This window comes from Schistocerca nitens, chromosome 1, assembly GCF_023898315.1.
Source record: "Schistocerca nitens isolate TAMUIC-IGC-003100 chromosome 1, iqSchNite1.1, whole genome shotgun sequence".
NCBI classification, from domain to species: Eukaryota; Metazoa; Arthropoda; class Insecta; order Orthoptera; family Acrididae; genus Schistocerca; species Schistocerca nitens.
The window spans coordinates 1310762541-1310777925 of record NC_064614.1 but is presented as its reverse complement, the minus strand read 5'-3'; the positions used below and the strand labels follow the sequence as shown (position 1 = coordinate 1310777925).

General features: G+C 48.3%; 1 protein-coding gene across 5 annotated transcripts in view; it reads left to right on the top strand.

Annotated features, from left to right (window-relative positions):
* The window catches only part of LOC126202869 (serine/threonine-protein phosphatase 2A 56 kDa regulatory subunit gamma isoform), a 408052-nt gene that overhangs the window by 326254 nt on the left and 66413 nt on the right, over window positions 1-15385 (top strand). The window lies entirely within an intron of this gene.

Below are 15385 nucleotides of genomic sequence, written 5' to 3'. Positions count from 1 at the left end.
TCACAACTTGAATTGTGTGTGTGTGTGTGTGTGTGTGTGTGTGTGTGTGTGTGTGTGTGTGTGTGTGTGTGATGCTCAGTCTCTACCTGCATTACAGTTAGGCTGGTCCTATGCCATTGTACACGTTTGCTGGCTGGCTGGAACAGTTAGCCTATAGGGGTTCCTTGCCTTGCCTTGCAGCTCATACAATTGAGTCAAGGTAGATTAAACTAATTTTTCAGTTTTTCTTGTGTTGTCTCTACAGAGAGTAGTATCGTCCAGAATTGTGACAGTGAAATACATGACTTAGAACTGTGTGTAAAATTTAGGTTCCCAGCAGATCTTATTGATATTCAGAATAAACAAAATATTGCACATTGATAGATGTTGTTAACATTCTTGTCAAAAGATAGCAAATATCTATCTCTTTACTAATAGGGGTATTGACTCAAAGGATGCCTAGGAGTCAGCTGAAACTATGCAATACTGCAAAATCATCCTATCTTTGTTAATTTACCTCGATGATAACGTCGTCAGTTGTTGTATGAATCAATGTTTACTGCTAGTTTAAAGTATCGATACGATCATCAGTTACATACTGTTACAGTGTTTCCCCTAAACCCATTACTTGAGCAATTGCCACCTTCGGTTATAAATTATTAATGAACCATAGCATCGTTCACAACTCAGTTGCCAGTCTTCCACTCATCATTTGCACCTTGTGCCATCTGTGCTTCTTAGGTCAAACATCATCTCTCCCCTCGCCCCTGTATGGTCATACATACACCACCTGCAAACTCCCAAGGGTGAGGACAGTCACTTGTACAATGCTTGTGACAGCTGTATATCTGTTCCATTGTGATGAATGAATATCATACTTTGTTAGTGATTTGGAAGGAAGAATAACATCATTTGAGTGAAATATGCATGGTAACAGTACATCACAGTATGGTAAAGTCTTCTTAGATGCAGGTCATAGTTCACATTGTAAGTCATCAATTAAGAACTTGTCCATTAACGCTTCGAAGACGGACAACTTAGAAGACTATCGAGCCTAAGAAACTGGCCACTTATGCTGGTATTTAAAGGGTTACTGGCACATATGTAATTGATGTGTCTTAAAGAGGAATACCTACCAACAAAGGACCAATCATAAAGATTTCATATGTACTTTACTTCTTCAGTAGATTACAAATTGTAAAATAATGACTGAAAGTACAACTATCCTCCCAAGGAAGAAGTGTGGGGTGAGTTAGTCAGCAGCTTCCTCCTCATGCGCTTCCAAAATTTCTTGCTCGTACAACAAACATGATGCATTTGTAGCAGAATAACAGCAAACTCCAAAGTTTACAAGTATACACACGAAATTACATCAATGAGATTGTATTGGCTCAGCCATTCGTAACTGTAGCTGTTACATTCATTAATATTTCTTTTGAAATAATTCTAGAAATTGACAACAAAAAGTGACACTAGTCAAGGGACACACAGTGAGATTTCTCGTATGAAATGAGTCCAATTTTTGAGCGATGGGTAGCTCGCATGTCTAGAATCGCGGCCTCACCTCTACCTGGGCGCAGTCTTTTTAACACTAGTTGTGGCCCGATCTATGCTCGGGCTTCGTTTCCAAAGTGTTAATGAAGTGAATAACAGACTTATCGTGGCATTCCGTGTTGTATTGGTTGTGTTGCCTATTATGGGATCCATGTACACCACCTACTAAATCTTTCACTAACCTTTGAAAGAAGAAATGAAGAAATTGTCGGAGCTCAGGCATGGTTAACTGTTTGACTGTACTCATTAAAATTAAGTGGAAAAAATCAATTCTTGACAAAATAATATGATTGGATAGATAAAAAAAAATCTACCAACCAAACAGCGGCAGAACACACGGGTAAAAGAAGGTTGTAATTAGGCAAGCTTTCGGAGCCAGAGGCTCCTTCTTCAGGCAGAAGGGTTGAAAAGGGAAGGAAGAGGGGTGAAGTAAAAGCCGTAGATTTCGGGACAGTGACACAGAACCGTGGATCAGAGGAGACGTACCACACGGGATGAGAAGGAAACGCTGATTGTTGGGGACTCCATCAGACGAGATTTGAAAATCTGAGAGCTTAAAGGTGGAGACACGTAATGTGCAAGACAGAGATTACTGCTTAAACAAAATGTAAGAGTTAATAAGAGTGAAAATCTAAGAGCATTGTACATAACAGTGGTGGGAGAGGGGGCAGTGAAAAATAGATGGACAAGACAATGAAAGACGTAGAAATCTGAAACGGATTGAAGAAAAGAGTAGCTACTATGAAGAAACACTGAAACAGAAGAAATTAACGTAAACTAAGGCTAAGTAGGTGGCGAGAACCGAGGTCATGTTGTAGCACTTGTTCCTACCTCCGGAGTTCTGAGACATTGGTGTCTGGGGGAAGAACCCAGGTGGCCTGTGTGGTGAAACAGGCACCAAGTTCCTGATGCTCTGCAGCAGGATATTGCATGTTGCCTGTGTATGCCCTCTGCCTGTGCCCATTCATCCTAATTTATAATTTGGTGGAAGTCATGCCGATGTAAAAGGCCGAACAGTCAAATTCTTGTCGGATTTCCAGCCGGATCAAACTTTCATCTGAACACAATATTTCAGCAGTCCACCTGGCCGCCATCATCAGCTGAGAAAAGCTACGCTGCTCTCGCTGATAACTAATTCCACTTGCGAATGACTGCACCTTTATATGCATCGGAAGTACGACAGCGCATGCGCTAAATACGGTGCACACGCGCTCGATCGTTCCTGCTGCCCCCTGAGGCAAAAAGAGTTGCAGCGCCTCCGGTGGTATATACTGTCGAAAACAATATATTGTGACAAATCATTATTCATAGCTGGCTGATTCAGATGCCGTTTATTCTTCATATGTGATAAAACAGGATTCCACGTTTTACTTAGTGGGTATCCATTATCACGATAGCCTTTGCAACTAATTGCATCTCCTGCGGCCCTCTGTAAGGCGATGCTCAGCCACTGTAGATCTATCTGGTTGTAATAATCGCGTATGGTGATGACGTTCAATACACCTGTCATTGACGGTATTAATAGGTTGGCCAGTGTAAATTTTCCCACTCACTCGGTATTTTGTAAATGCCAGACTTCCTCTAACTAAATCTTTTTTAACAGAGCCAAGAAATGCTTGAATCTTAGCTGGTGGACGAAAAACACATCTGATCTCATATTTCTTCAAATGTCTACCTATCTTGGCGGACACATTCCCAGCATACGGAAGAAAAGCCACAGACCTAAAGGTGTCTTCAGAAGGCTCAGATAGAGGTCCAAACTCAAAAGCACATCTAATTTGTCAGTCTGTATAGCCATTATTACTGAACACGTCCTTAAGCTGTTGCAGCTCCTGTAGTAAATTCTCATTATACGAGACAGCATATGCTTGTTTATCCAAGGGCCGAAGGACTCCTGTACGTTGAAAAGGTGGATGGCAACTCGGAGCACATAAATACCTGTCGATATGAATCAGATTCCTGTAAACACTTGTGTCAGAGAGTTCCATCTTCTTTTCTATAAAGTAGTACATCCAAAAAAGGTAACTTTCCCTCCTTTTCAGTTTCCATCGTGAATTTGATGTTTGGATGAAAACAATTGAAACGGTCCAATAACCGGTGCAGAGAGTCTATTCCATGTGGCCAAACAAGAAACATATCGTCGTCGTATTTCAGAAAACACGTAGTCTTCAAAAACAAATGTTTTCAGGGCCATATCCTCAAAGTCCTCCATAAAAAGATTAGTGACTATGGGGGATAAAGGCCTCCCCATAGCTACACCGTTGGTTTGTTCTAAATATTTGTCATCAAATAAAAAATAGGTGGACGTCAGAATATAACGGCAGAGCTTCGTCATTTCCATATCAAGTTTTTCATTAATTAAAATCAATGAATCTACAAGAGGGACCTGAGTAAAAAGACACACCACATCAAAACTAACAAGTAAATCAGAGGGACCAAGACGAAGCAACTTTAAACGCTGAAAAAAATCCATGGAATTGGAAATAGGTGTGGGGCACTCCTGTTCCTCACATATAAAAATGATTTGCCCTCTTGTATTTAAGATAATTCTAAAATATTTGTTTGCTGATGACACTACATGATAGTAAAGGATGTTGTGTGCAACATTGGCTCTGTTTCAAATAGTGCAGTTCGTGGCTTTTAGAACAGAAACTAACGCTATGTCATAGAAAGACTCAGTTTCTAGTTTCTAACACACAACACAACATTTTAATTTCACAGAATGGGCATGTGATTAGTGAAACTGATCAGTCAAATTTCTAGGTGTTCATCGATAGTAAACTGTTATGGAAAATCTCACATATGGGATCTTCTTCAAAGACATAATGCTGCCATTTTTACTATTTGAACGGTATCTGAAGTAAGTGATCAATCACCACAAAAATTAGACTACTTTGCAACTTTTCTTTGCTTATGTCATATGGTATTATATTTTTTTCCCATTCTCGAAGGATGTGTTTGGCTCAGAAACTGGCATTTGGGCAATAAGTGGTTTGAAAACCTCTTTCCGCCCCTGTTCACTAGTCTGTAGTCTGATACTCACCATGCCCCTCCTCCGTCCCTCCCCCTTCCCTCCCTCCCCCTTCCCTCCCTCCCCCTTCCCTCCCTCCCCCTTCCCCCCCTCCCCCTCCCTCCCCCTCCCCCTCCCTCCCCCTCCCCCTCCCTCCCCCTCCCCCTCCCTCCCTCGCTCGATCCCTCCCTCCCTCGCTCGATCCCTCCCTCCCTCGCTCGATCCCTCCCTCCCTCGCTCGATCCCTCCCTCCCTCGCTCGATCCCTCCCTCCCTCGCTCGATCCCTCCCTCCCTCGCTCGATCCCTCCCTCCCTCGCTCGATCCCTCCCTCCCTCGCTCGATCCCTCCCTCCCTCGCTCGATCCCTCCCTCCCTCGCTCGATCCCTCCCTCCCTCGCTCGATCCCTCCCTCCCTCGCTCGATCCCTCCCTCCCTCGCTCGATCCCTCCCTCCCTCGCTCGATCCCTCCCTCCCTCGCTCGATCCCTCCCTCCCTCGCTCGATCCCTCCCTCCCTCCCTCGCTCGATCCCTCCCTCCCTCCCTCGCTCGATCCCTCCCTCCCTCCCTCGCTCGATCCCTCCCTCCCTCCCTCGCTCGATCCCTCCCTCCCTCCCTCGCTCGATCCCTCCCTCCCTCCCTCGCTCGATCCCTCCCTCCCTCGCTCGATCCCTCCCTCCCTCGCTCGATCCCTCCCTCCCTCGCTCGATCCCTCCCTCCCTCGCTCGATCCCTCCCTCCCTCGCTCGATCCCTCCCTCCCTCGCTCGATCCCTCCCTCCCTCGCTCGATCCCTCCCTCCCTCGCTCGATCCCTCCCTCCCTCGCTCGATCCCACCCTCGCTCCCTCGCTCGATCCCACCCTCGCTCCCTCGCTCGATCCCACCCTCGCTCCCTCGCTCGATCCCACCCTCGCTCCCTCGCTCGATCCCACCCTCGCTCCCTCGCTCGATCCCACCCTCGCTCCCTCGCTCGATCCCACCCTCGCTCCCTCGCTCGATCCCACCCTCGCTCCCTCGCTCGATCCCACCCTCGCTCCCTCGCTCGATCCCACCCTCGCTCCCTCGCTCGATCCCACCCTCGCTCCCTCGCTCGATCCCACCCTCGCTCCCTCGCTCGATCCCACCCTCGCTCCCTCGCTCGATCCCACCCTCGCTCCCTCGCTCGATCCCACCCTCGCTCCCTCGCTCGATCCCACCCTCGCTCCCTCGCTCGATCCCACCCTCGCTCCCTCGCTCGATCCCACCCTCGCTCCCTCGCTCGATCCCACCCTCGCTCCCTCGCTCGATCCCACCCTCGCTCCCTCGCTCGATCCCACCCTCGCTCCCTCGCTCGATCCCACCCTCGCTCCCTCGCTCGATCCCACCCTCGCTCCCTCGCTCGATCCCACCCTCGCTCCCTCGCTCGATCCCACCCTCGCTCCCTCGCTCGATCCCACCCTCGCTCCCTCGCTCGATCCCACCCTCGCTCCCTCGCTCGATCCCACCCTCGCTCCCTCGCTCGATCCCACCCTCGCTCCCTCGCTCGATCCCACCCTCGCTCCCTCGCTCGATCCCACCCTCGCTCCCTCGCTCGATCCCACCCTCGCTCCCTCGCTCGATCCCACCCTCGCTCCCTCGCTCGATCCCACCCTCGCTCCCTCGCTCGATCCCACCCTCGCTCCCTCGCTCGATCCCACCCTCGCTCCCTCGCTCGATCCCACCCTCGCTCCCTCGCTCGATCCCACCCTCGCTCCCTCGCTCCCTCGCTCCCTCCCTCGCTCCCTCCCTCGCTCCCTCCCTCGCTCCCTCCCTCCCTCCGTCGCTCCCTCGCTCCCTCCCTCCCTCCGTCGCTCCCTCGCTCCCTCCCTCCCTCCGTCGCTCCCTCGCTCCCTCCCTCCCTCCGTCGCTCCCTCGCTCCCTCCCTCCCTCCGTCGCTCCCTCGCTCCCTCCCTCCCTCCGTCGCTCCCTCGCTCCCTCCCTCCCTCCGTCGCTCCCTCGCTCCCTCCCTCCCTCCGTCGCTCCCTCGCTCCCTCCCTCCCTCCGTCGCTCCCTCCCTCCCTCCGTCGCTCCCTCGCTCCCTCCCTCCCTCCGTCGCTCCCTCCCTCCCTCCGTCGCTCGCTCGCTCCCTCCCTCCCTCCCTCCCTCCGTCGCTCGCTCCCTCCCTCCCTCCGTCGCTCGCTCGCTCCCTCCCTCCCTCCGTCGCTCGCTCGCTCCCTCCGTCGCTCGCTCGCTCCCTCCCTCCCTCCGTCGCTCGCTCGCTCCCTCCCTCCCTCCGTCGCTCGCTCGCTCCCTCCCTCCCTCCGTCGCTCGCTCGCTCCCTCCCTCCCTCCGTCGCTCGCTCGCTCCCTCCCTCCCTCCGTCGCTCGCTCGCTCCCTCCCTCCCTCCGTCGCTCGCTCGCTCCCTCCCTCCCTCCGTCGCTCGCTCGCTCCCTCCCTCCCTCCGTCGCTCGCTCGCTCGCTCGCTCCCTCCCTCCCTCCGTCGCTCGCTCGCTCGCTCGCTCCCTCCGTCGCTCGCGCCCTCGCTCCCTCGCTCCCTCGCGCCCTCGCTCCCTCGCTCCCTCCCTCGCTCCCTCCCTCGCTCCCTCCCTCGCTCCCTCGCTCCCTCCCTCGCTCCCTCGCTCGCTCCCTCGCGCCCTCGCTCGCTCCCTCCCTCGCTCCCTCGCGCCCTCGCTCCCTCGCGCCCTCGCTCCCTCGCTCCCTCCCTCGCTCCCTCGCTCCCTCGCTCGCGCCCTCGCTCGCTCCCTCTCTCGCTCCCTCGCTCGCTCCCTCGCTCGCTCCCTCGCTCGCTCCCTCGCTCGCTCCCTCGCTCGCTCCCTCCCTCCCTCCCTCGCTCGCTCCCTCCCTCCCTCCCTCGCTCGCTCCCTCCCTCCCTCCCTCGCTCGCTCCCTCCCTCCCTCCCTCGCTCGCTCCCTCCCTCCCTCCCTCGCTCGCTCCCTCCCTCCCTCCCTCGCTCGCTCCCTCCCTCGCTCCCTCCCTCGCTCCCTCCCTCCCTCGCTCCCTCCCTCCCTCGCTCGCTCCCTCCCTCCCTCCCTCCCTCCCTCCCTCCCTCCCTCCCTCGCTCGCTCGCTCGCTCCCTCCCTCCCTCCCTCCCTCCCTCCGTCGCCCGCTCCCTCCCTCCCTCGCTCGCTCGCTCCCTCCCGCCCTCCGCTGCCCCCTCCCTCCTTTGCTCGGGATTCATAATAGGAAGTTGTGAAATTTAATTGGGAGGAGCTATTCAAAGATTCCAGGGATTTTAACAGGTCAGCCTCACCATGAGTCCATATGGCAAAACTGTCGTGAACATATCTAAACCAAACCAGGGGCTGAAGACTTAAGGATTCCAGGATAGCCACGTCCAAGCAACCCATGAAAAGTTTAGCATAGGAAGAAGCCATCTTGGTTCACTTGGCCATACACATGATCTGTTTGTATGTCTGCCCCCTCACAGCTGAAGTAATTCTTGGTAAGTATGTAGTTGATTAACGTGAATAGGAAGGATGCCATTGGTTTTGAATCAGGTAGGTGCTGACTGAGGAAATGTTCAGCAGCAGACTGGCTATGTACATGGGGGCAGTTAGTGTGGAGGGGGGTGGTATCAGTGGTGACCAGCAAGATGTAGTGAGAATGGGAATCTAGGAAATTGTTGGTATCTCTGATGTAGGAGGGGAGTCTTTATTCTATTGGTTGCAGGTAATGATCAACTAAGGCAGATACATGTTTGGCAGGTGCTTGGAAGCCAGCAGCTATAGGACGGCCAGGATGGTAGAGATTGCAGATCTTAAGAAGAAGGTAAAGGGGAAGGGTGGAGGGTAGTTAGGGTGGGGGTCAGAAGTTCTGTGGGTTGAGGTGTTAGTCCTTTGGAGGCGCCTGAGGTTTTAAGGAGGGACTGCTAGTCAGTTTGAAATCACAGGTATGGGATCTTGATGGCAGACGCTCTATGTAGAGATGTCAGACAGCTGTCGTAGACCTTCACTAACATACTCCTTTCGGTCACGTACTACAGTGGTAGATCCTTTATCTGCTGGGAGAAAATGATGGAGTCATCAGGTTTTAGGAAATGTAGAGCCTGGAGTTGTGCAGAGGACAGGTTAGGGTCATGTAGGGATTTGAGGAATGGTTGTGAAGCAATGCTGAGTGTGTGGAAGGCTTTTAAGGGATGATTTTCAGGTAGTGTGGTGGTGGATAAAGTTGGGATCGTGGTCTGAACTGTTCAAGGCATGGTTCAATGTCAGTTTGCTGTTGGAAAGATTTTGGGATTGGGTTGCAAAGCAATATAACCAATTAATATTACAAGTAAAGGAAAGTAGGTCATTGCCCAAAGCAGCATGATCAAATGCAGGTTTAGGGCTGAAAGTGATGACCTTAGATAATAAAGATAATTCAGTTGGCGAGAGTGCTTTAGATAAGAGGTTAAGGACACTGTACTGTTGTGACTGGTTCTTGTGATGATGGTTTTTTCTTGATCTGGGAGGCAGTGGTGAAGACTGTGGGATGTTAAGTGGTTGGCCAAGCTCAGTTTGTACGAGAGGAATGTGGTTGATGGTGTGGCTGTTTCGGGAGCTGCAGAGGGACAGGAATGGAAACACCACTGTTCAGGTAGTTTAGGAGAAGGTGGAATAGTTTTTTGAGGTGAAGTTTGAGATGTTGTTGCAGTATGAAGTTGGCTTGTGGATGATATCATCCAAGGAAGCATGAGGGGCAGATAACTGCTAGGTTTTGTAGGAGGAGAGAAATCTGGTGGAGTGGAAATTGGCAGACGAAGCATATAGGTCACAGATTATTTGGATAAGAGCAATAGATTGCTGTATTTGAAACTGTAGAAGAGCCTGGTGTAGAGCAGGACTACATCCAGAAACGAGGGACTTTCTATTTTAGGCCTTTTGGAATAACTCCAAGGGACAAGCAGGTTTTGAGAAGCAGAATGTGGGACCTTAATTTTGATAGTGCAAAAGCGTGTTTCCGAAAAGAACGGATTCATCTACTTCACACGTAATATCAACTGGAAATATCATTTTGCAACCCAGTCCCAAAATCTTTCCAACAGCAAACCTGACATTGAACCCTGCCTTGAGCAGTTCAGATCACAATCCCAACTTGATCCACCACAACTACCTCGAAATCATCCCTTACAAGACTTACAAGAATTCCCCACATCCAGCATTGCCCCACACTTCCTCAGATCCCTACAACATGATCCTAACCTGTCGTTTGCAGAGCTCCAGCCTCTACATTCCGTAAAACCTGATGATTCCATCATTATCTTCCCAGCAGACAAAGTATCTACCTTTGTAGTACTCGAATGAAAGAAGTATGTTTGTTCCATCCCTGCAGTCCCTCCTTAAAACGTCAGACACCTCACAAGGACTGACACCTCAATCCATAGACCTTCTCACCCCACCCAAACTACACAGCCTCACCTTTTACCTTCTTCTTAAGATCCACAAGCCCAATCATCCTGGCCGTCCTATAGTTTCTGGCTTCAAAGCACCCACCGAATGTACGAGGTGCATTCAAGTTCTAAGGCCTCAGATTTTTCTTCTAATTAACTACTCACCCGAAATCGATGAAACTGGCGTTACTTCTCGACGTAATCGCCCTGCAGACGTACACATTTTTCACGATGCTGACGCCATGATTCCATGGCAGCGGCGAAGGCTTCTTTAGGAGTCTGTTTTGACCACTGGATAATCGCTGAGGCCATAGCAGCACGGCTGGTGAATGTGCGGCCACGGAGAGTGTCTTTCATTGTTGGAAAAAGCCAAAAGTCACTAGGAGTCAGGTCAGGTGAGTAGGGAGCATGAGGAATCGCTTCAAAGTTGTTATCATAAAGAAACTGTTGCGTAACGTGCGGGTGCGTTTTGTTGGTGAAACAGCACACGCGCAGCCCTTCCCGAACGTTTTTGTTGCAGTGCAGGAAGGACTTTGTTCTTCAAAACATTTTCGTAGGATGCACCTGTTACCGTAGTGCCCTTCAGAATGCAATGGGTAAGGATTACGCCCTCGATGTCCCAGAACAGGGACACCATCAGCACTGGCGGTTACCCGAAATTTTTTGGTGGCGGTGAATCTGTGTGCTTCCATTGAGCTGACTGGCGCTTTGTTTCTGGATTAAAAATTGCATCCACGTCTCATCCATTGTCACAATCGACGAAAAGAAAGTCCCATTCATGCTGTTGCTGTGTGTCAACGTTGCTTGGCAACATGCCACACGGGCAGCCGTGTGGTCGTCAGTCAGCATTCGTGGCACCCACCTGGATGACACTTTTCGCATTTTCATGTCGTCATGCAGGATTGTGTGCACAGACCCCACAGAAATGCCAACTCTGGAGGCAATCTGTTCAACAGTCATTCGGCGATCCCCCAAAGCAATTCTCTCCACTTTCTCGATCATGTCGTCAGACCGGCTTGTGCGAGCCTGAGGTTGTTTCGGTTTGTTGTCACACGATGTTCTGCCTTCATTAAACTTTCGCACCCATGAACGCACTTTCGACACATCCATAACTCCATCACTACATGTCTCCTTCAACTGTCGATGAATTTCAATTGGTTTCACACCACGCAAATTCAGAAAACGAATGATTGCACGCTGTTCAAGTAAGGAAAACGTCGCCATTTTAAGTATTTAAAACAGTTGTCATTTTCGCCGCTTGCGGTAAAATTCCATCTGCCGTACGGTGCTGCCATCTCTGGGACGTATTGACAATGAACGTGGCCTCATTTTAAAACAATGCACATGTTTCTATCTCTTTCCAGTCCGGAGAAAAAAAATCGGAGGCCTTAGAACTTGAATGCACCTCGTATATCTGCCTTAGTTAATCTGCACCAGCAACCCATAGTATAAAGACTCCCCTACTACATCAAAGATACCAACCATTTCGTAGATTGTCTGAAATCTCTGCCTGTCCCACTCCCACCACACACCTTTCTTGTCTCCATCGATGCCACCTTCTTTTATACCAACATCCGCCATGTACATGGTCTGTTTGTCTGCTGAACGTTTCCTCAGTCAGTGCCCACCTGATTCCAAACCTGTGACATCCTACGAACAATTACTTCACCTTTGAGGGGAGACATACAAATGGATCAGGGGTATGGCCATGGGAACCAGGATGGCTCCTTCCTATGCCAACATTTTCATGGGTCACTTGGAAGGGGCTTTCCTGGGATCCATGTCTTCAGCACCTGGTTTACATTGCTGACGTCTTTACCATATGGACTCGTGGTGAGGCTGATGAGTTAAAATTCCTGGAATCTCTGAATACCTTCTGCCCATTAAATTCCACATAGTCCTATTAAGAATCCCATGCCGCTTTCCTTGATGTGGATCTTGGCGTCACAAAAGGCCAGCTACACACTGCCATCCACGTTAAACTTACCAACAAATGACAGTACTTACATTCTGACAGTTGCCATCCTTTGCATTTCAAATGTTTCCTCCCATACAGGCTTGGTATCTGAGGCAAATGTGTTTATTCAGATGCAGACTCTTTACAGCAATACACCACCATTCTTACCTCAGCCTTGCTGCATATAATTACCCCACCAGCCTAGTTCAAAAGCAGATTTCCTGGGCCATCGCATCCAATTCTTGTTCTGCTAATCCCTCAAAAGACAACTTCAGAGCACACCACTGGTGACTCAATATTACACTGGTCTGAAATGTATTAGTCAGCTACTTTGACAGGACCACGACTTCCTAAAATCGTGTCCTGAAATGAGATCCATTCTGTCTGAAACTTTTTAGTCGCCCTCCCAATCTCTGAAATATTCTTTTCAGACTCTATGCTCCTGTACCCATCTCCGTACCCTACGGCTCCTACTGTGACCGTTACCGCTGCAAGACTTGCCCTATGCACCCTCCTACCACCAGCTATAGCAGTCCTGTAACTAGCGAAGGGAGAGCCACCTGTGTAATGACACGTCAAATGCCAGCTGTTATATAGACACTTTTCAGCCTTCTGCATCGGCATGACTGCCACCAAATTATCGACTAGGGTGAATGGGCACAGGCAGAGGATATATACTGGCAGCATGCAATATCCTTTTGCAAAGCATGCTCTACAGCACGACAGTCGTGACCTCAGCGCCTGTTTCACCACACACGCCATCTGGATTCTTCCCCCAGACAACAATGTCTCAGAACTCTGGAGGTGGGAGCTAGTGTTATAACATGCCCTTTGCTCTCTCTCCATCCACCTAGCCTTAATTTACCTTAATTTCTTCTGTTTCAGCATTTCTTCACAGTAACTACTCTTTTCTTCACTCTGTTTTAGTTTTTTACACCTTTTATTGACTTGCTGTCTATTTTTCACTTCCCCTTTCTCCCACCTCTGTTACGTAGAATGCTCTTCGATTTTTAATCTTATTAACTCGTGCATGATGTTTAAGCAGTAATCTTTGTCTCGGATATTACATGTCTCTTACCTTTAAGCTCTCAGATTTTCAAATATCGTCGAACGGAGTCCCCGACAATCGGTGTTTCCTGCTCGACCTGTGCGGTATGTCTCCCGTGACCCACGGTTCTGTGTCACTTTCACAAAATCTACCCCTTTATCTAGGCCTCTCCAGTCCTTTTCCTTTACCCCTCTTCCTTCCCATTCAACACTTCTGCCTGAAGAAGAAGCTTACGGTTCCGAAAACTTGCCTAATTACAACCTTCTTTTATGACTGTGTGTTCTGCTGCGGCTTGCTGAGTGGATTTTTTTCTCTCTCCAATTAAATTATTTAGTATGACATGGCTATTATTTTGGTATGAGTTAAGTGCATTTGTGAAGCAATTGGGCCTGCCCAAGAGTAAACTTTTCTCTTTTATTTGTGACACAGTATGTGCTTAGTTCTTATCTCTTGGCTGGCAGGATGCTGGTCAGTACTTGATTTAAGGAGACACCCAGTGCTCACTCAGCACTGTTCTCTCTTTATGGAGGGGACAGGGATTGGCACTACCATGTTGTTGAAATTAATGGAAACTATTTTCTATAAGTAGGCAAGTGGTTTCTTTTTACAGTATCAGATTTCTTGGAAGACTGTTGAGAAGTCTGTCATTGAATCCTACTTGTCCCACTTCAACCATTTAAATAACTTATTGTGGAACAACACATCTTCCTTGCTCGGAGTTTGTAACGTGATCATTTTCACATTGCACGTGCAGAGAAGATAATCAAATATAATAACAGGTCTTAGCTACATTTTCTATATAAATACACACAATTCCTCTTTATAGTCTTCTCATTTAAAACTAATATCCAAGACATTGTCTGAACCAAGAATTTTTGCTGTCGTCTGTGGTGATAATTGAATATAAATAGTGATTGCATATGTCTACTGTCCTTCAAGTCCACTACCCTCAATTCATCCGTTAATAAAACAGTGGGCTTATGCTTGCCAAAAACGGTGGATAACTTTCTCGGAATATTCACCTCGACAAGCTGCATATGGCTGTGAATATTAGAAACAGTTAACACTCAAAAGGTTTTAAAGCTGCAAAGAAACGTGTTGCGAAGAGCAGCCCGGTGCACGGTACACGATGTATCGAGACGTCCCAGTTTTAATTCAGTTAACACTTCAGTTGGAATAGATAACGGTTGTCTTCTTTTGCAATATTCTTGCAATGTTCTTGACAGTTTCAGCAATAACATGTCTGTGAAACCTGTCCCTATGTATTTGTGTACAAGAGCTGCTTTTCCAAGAGTAAAATCATTAGGCAAGGGTGTTTCCCTATTTGTCTACCACAAGAAAATTGAACAATTCATTCGTATAAAATTACATAAGTGCAATGATTTCTGTATAAACACCCAGCTCCTTTTTATAGTCTTCCATCCATAAATAATGTCAAAAACATAAGAAATTTGCTGTCTATCGATACAATCACGTAGTTCGTGTTAACAGTGTCCCCGAAAAGAAGACCCCAGTTATCAGAGATGTTGTTTCAGACTGTACTTGTGATATCCTGTAGTGCGTGCTGTGACCCTAAATTCCCACAAAACGTTCTCATTAAATAATTTCTGAAATTTGTGTAATGAGTTTTATTGTCTCTCGTCGGAGTGGAACGAGACTCAGTTTTGTTGACTGTTGACTTATTTTTCTAAAACTTTTCTTACTAAGAGGTACATGGGAGTGGTGATGTGTGAATATAATGTACAGAATAAATTTCTTATTAAATAATTGAAGAATTCACAGTACAGTCATCTTTTCTTTTTCTTTATGCGGTAACAGGTTTCGACTTTACAATCGGTCAGATCTTAACAGCGGTACGCAGAGGACTCGGTCATTAATTCTACCGAAGATAAAAGTGATTTCATTTTGAATCTCTTTGTGTCTGTATTAAGAGGGAATTTCAATCAGAAATTTTTTAATTGACAAGATGGCAATTTAGCTGGCCAATCTTTCTTTGAAGTTGTCGAACTCCCAGTCAGGTGACACACGTGTAAAATAAATTAAGATTATACTGTTAGCTTTTGAAGCTAGGTTCTTTTTTCAGGGCAGCAAAGAGGATAAGTGAGAGGAAGTGGTTCACTTAGACCCCAATCTTTAATACAAAGATGCGAAATATAGTGGGTCAACAAAGGTAAACCAGTACACCAGCTCTGGAGTGAAAGTTCCAATTTTCATAGTTGAGGGAGACTGATATATAACCATACACAGAATGGAAGTCCAGGATGGAATAACAGCAATATGGGAAGGATAGAGTGCTGCTCACCACATAGAGGTGGTGATGTTGAACTGCAGTTGATCACAACGAAGAGAATACTAGAGTATACAAACTTTTAGATAAAGTTCTTCCTCAGAAATAGATCTCTCACAAAGCAACTCGCACACTCGTGGCTACTGTCTACGGTTACTAAGGCCCGATAATGACCCGCATCTGATTTGAGGAGCAGTCTATTGGGGT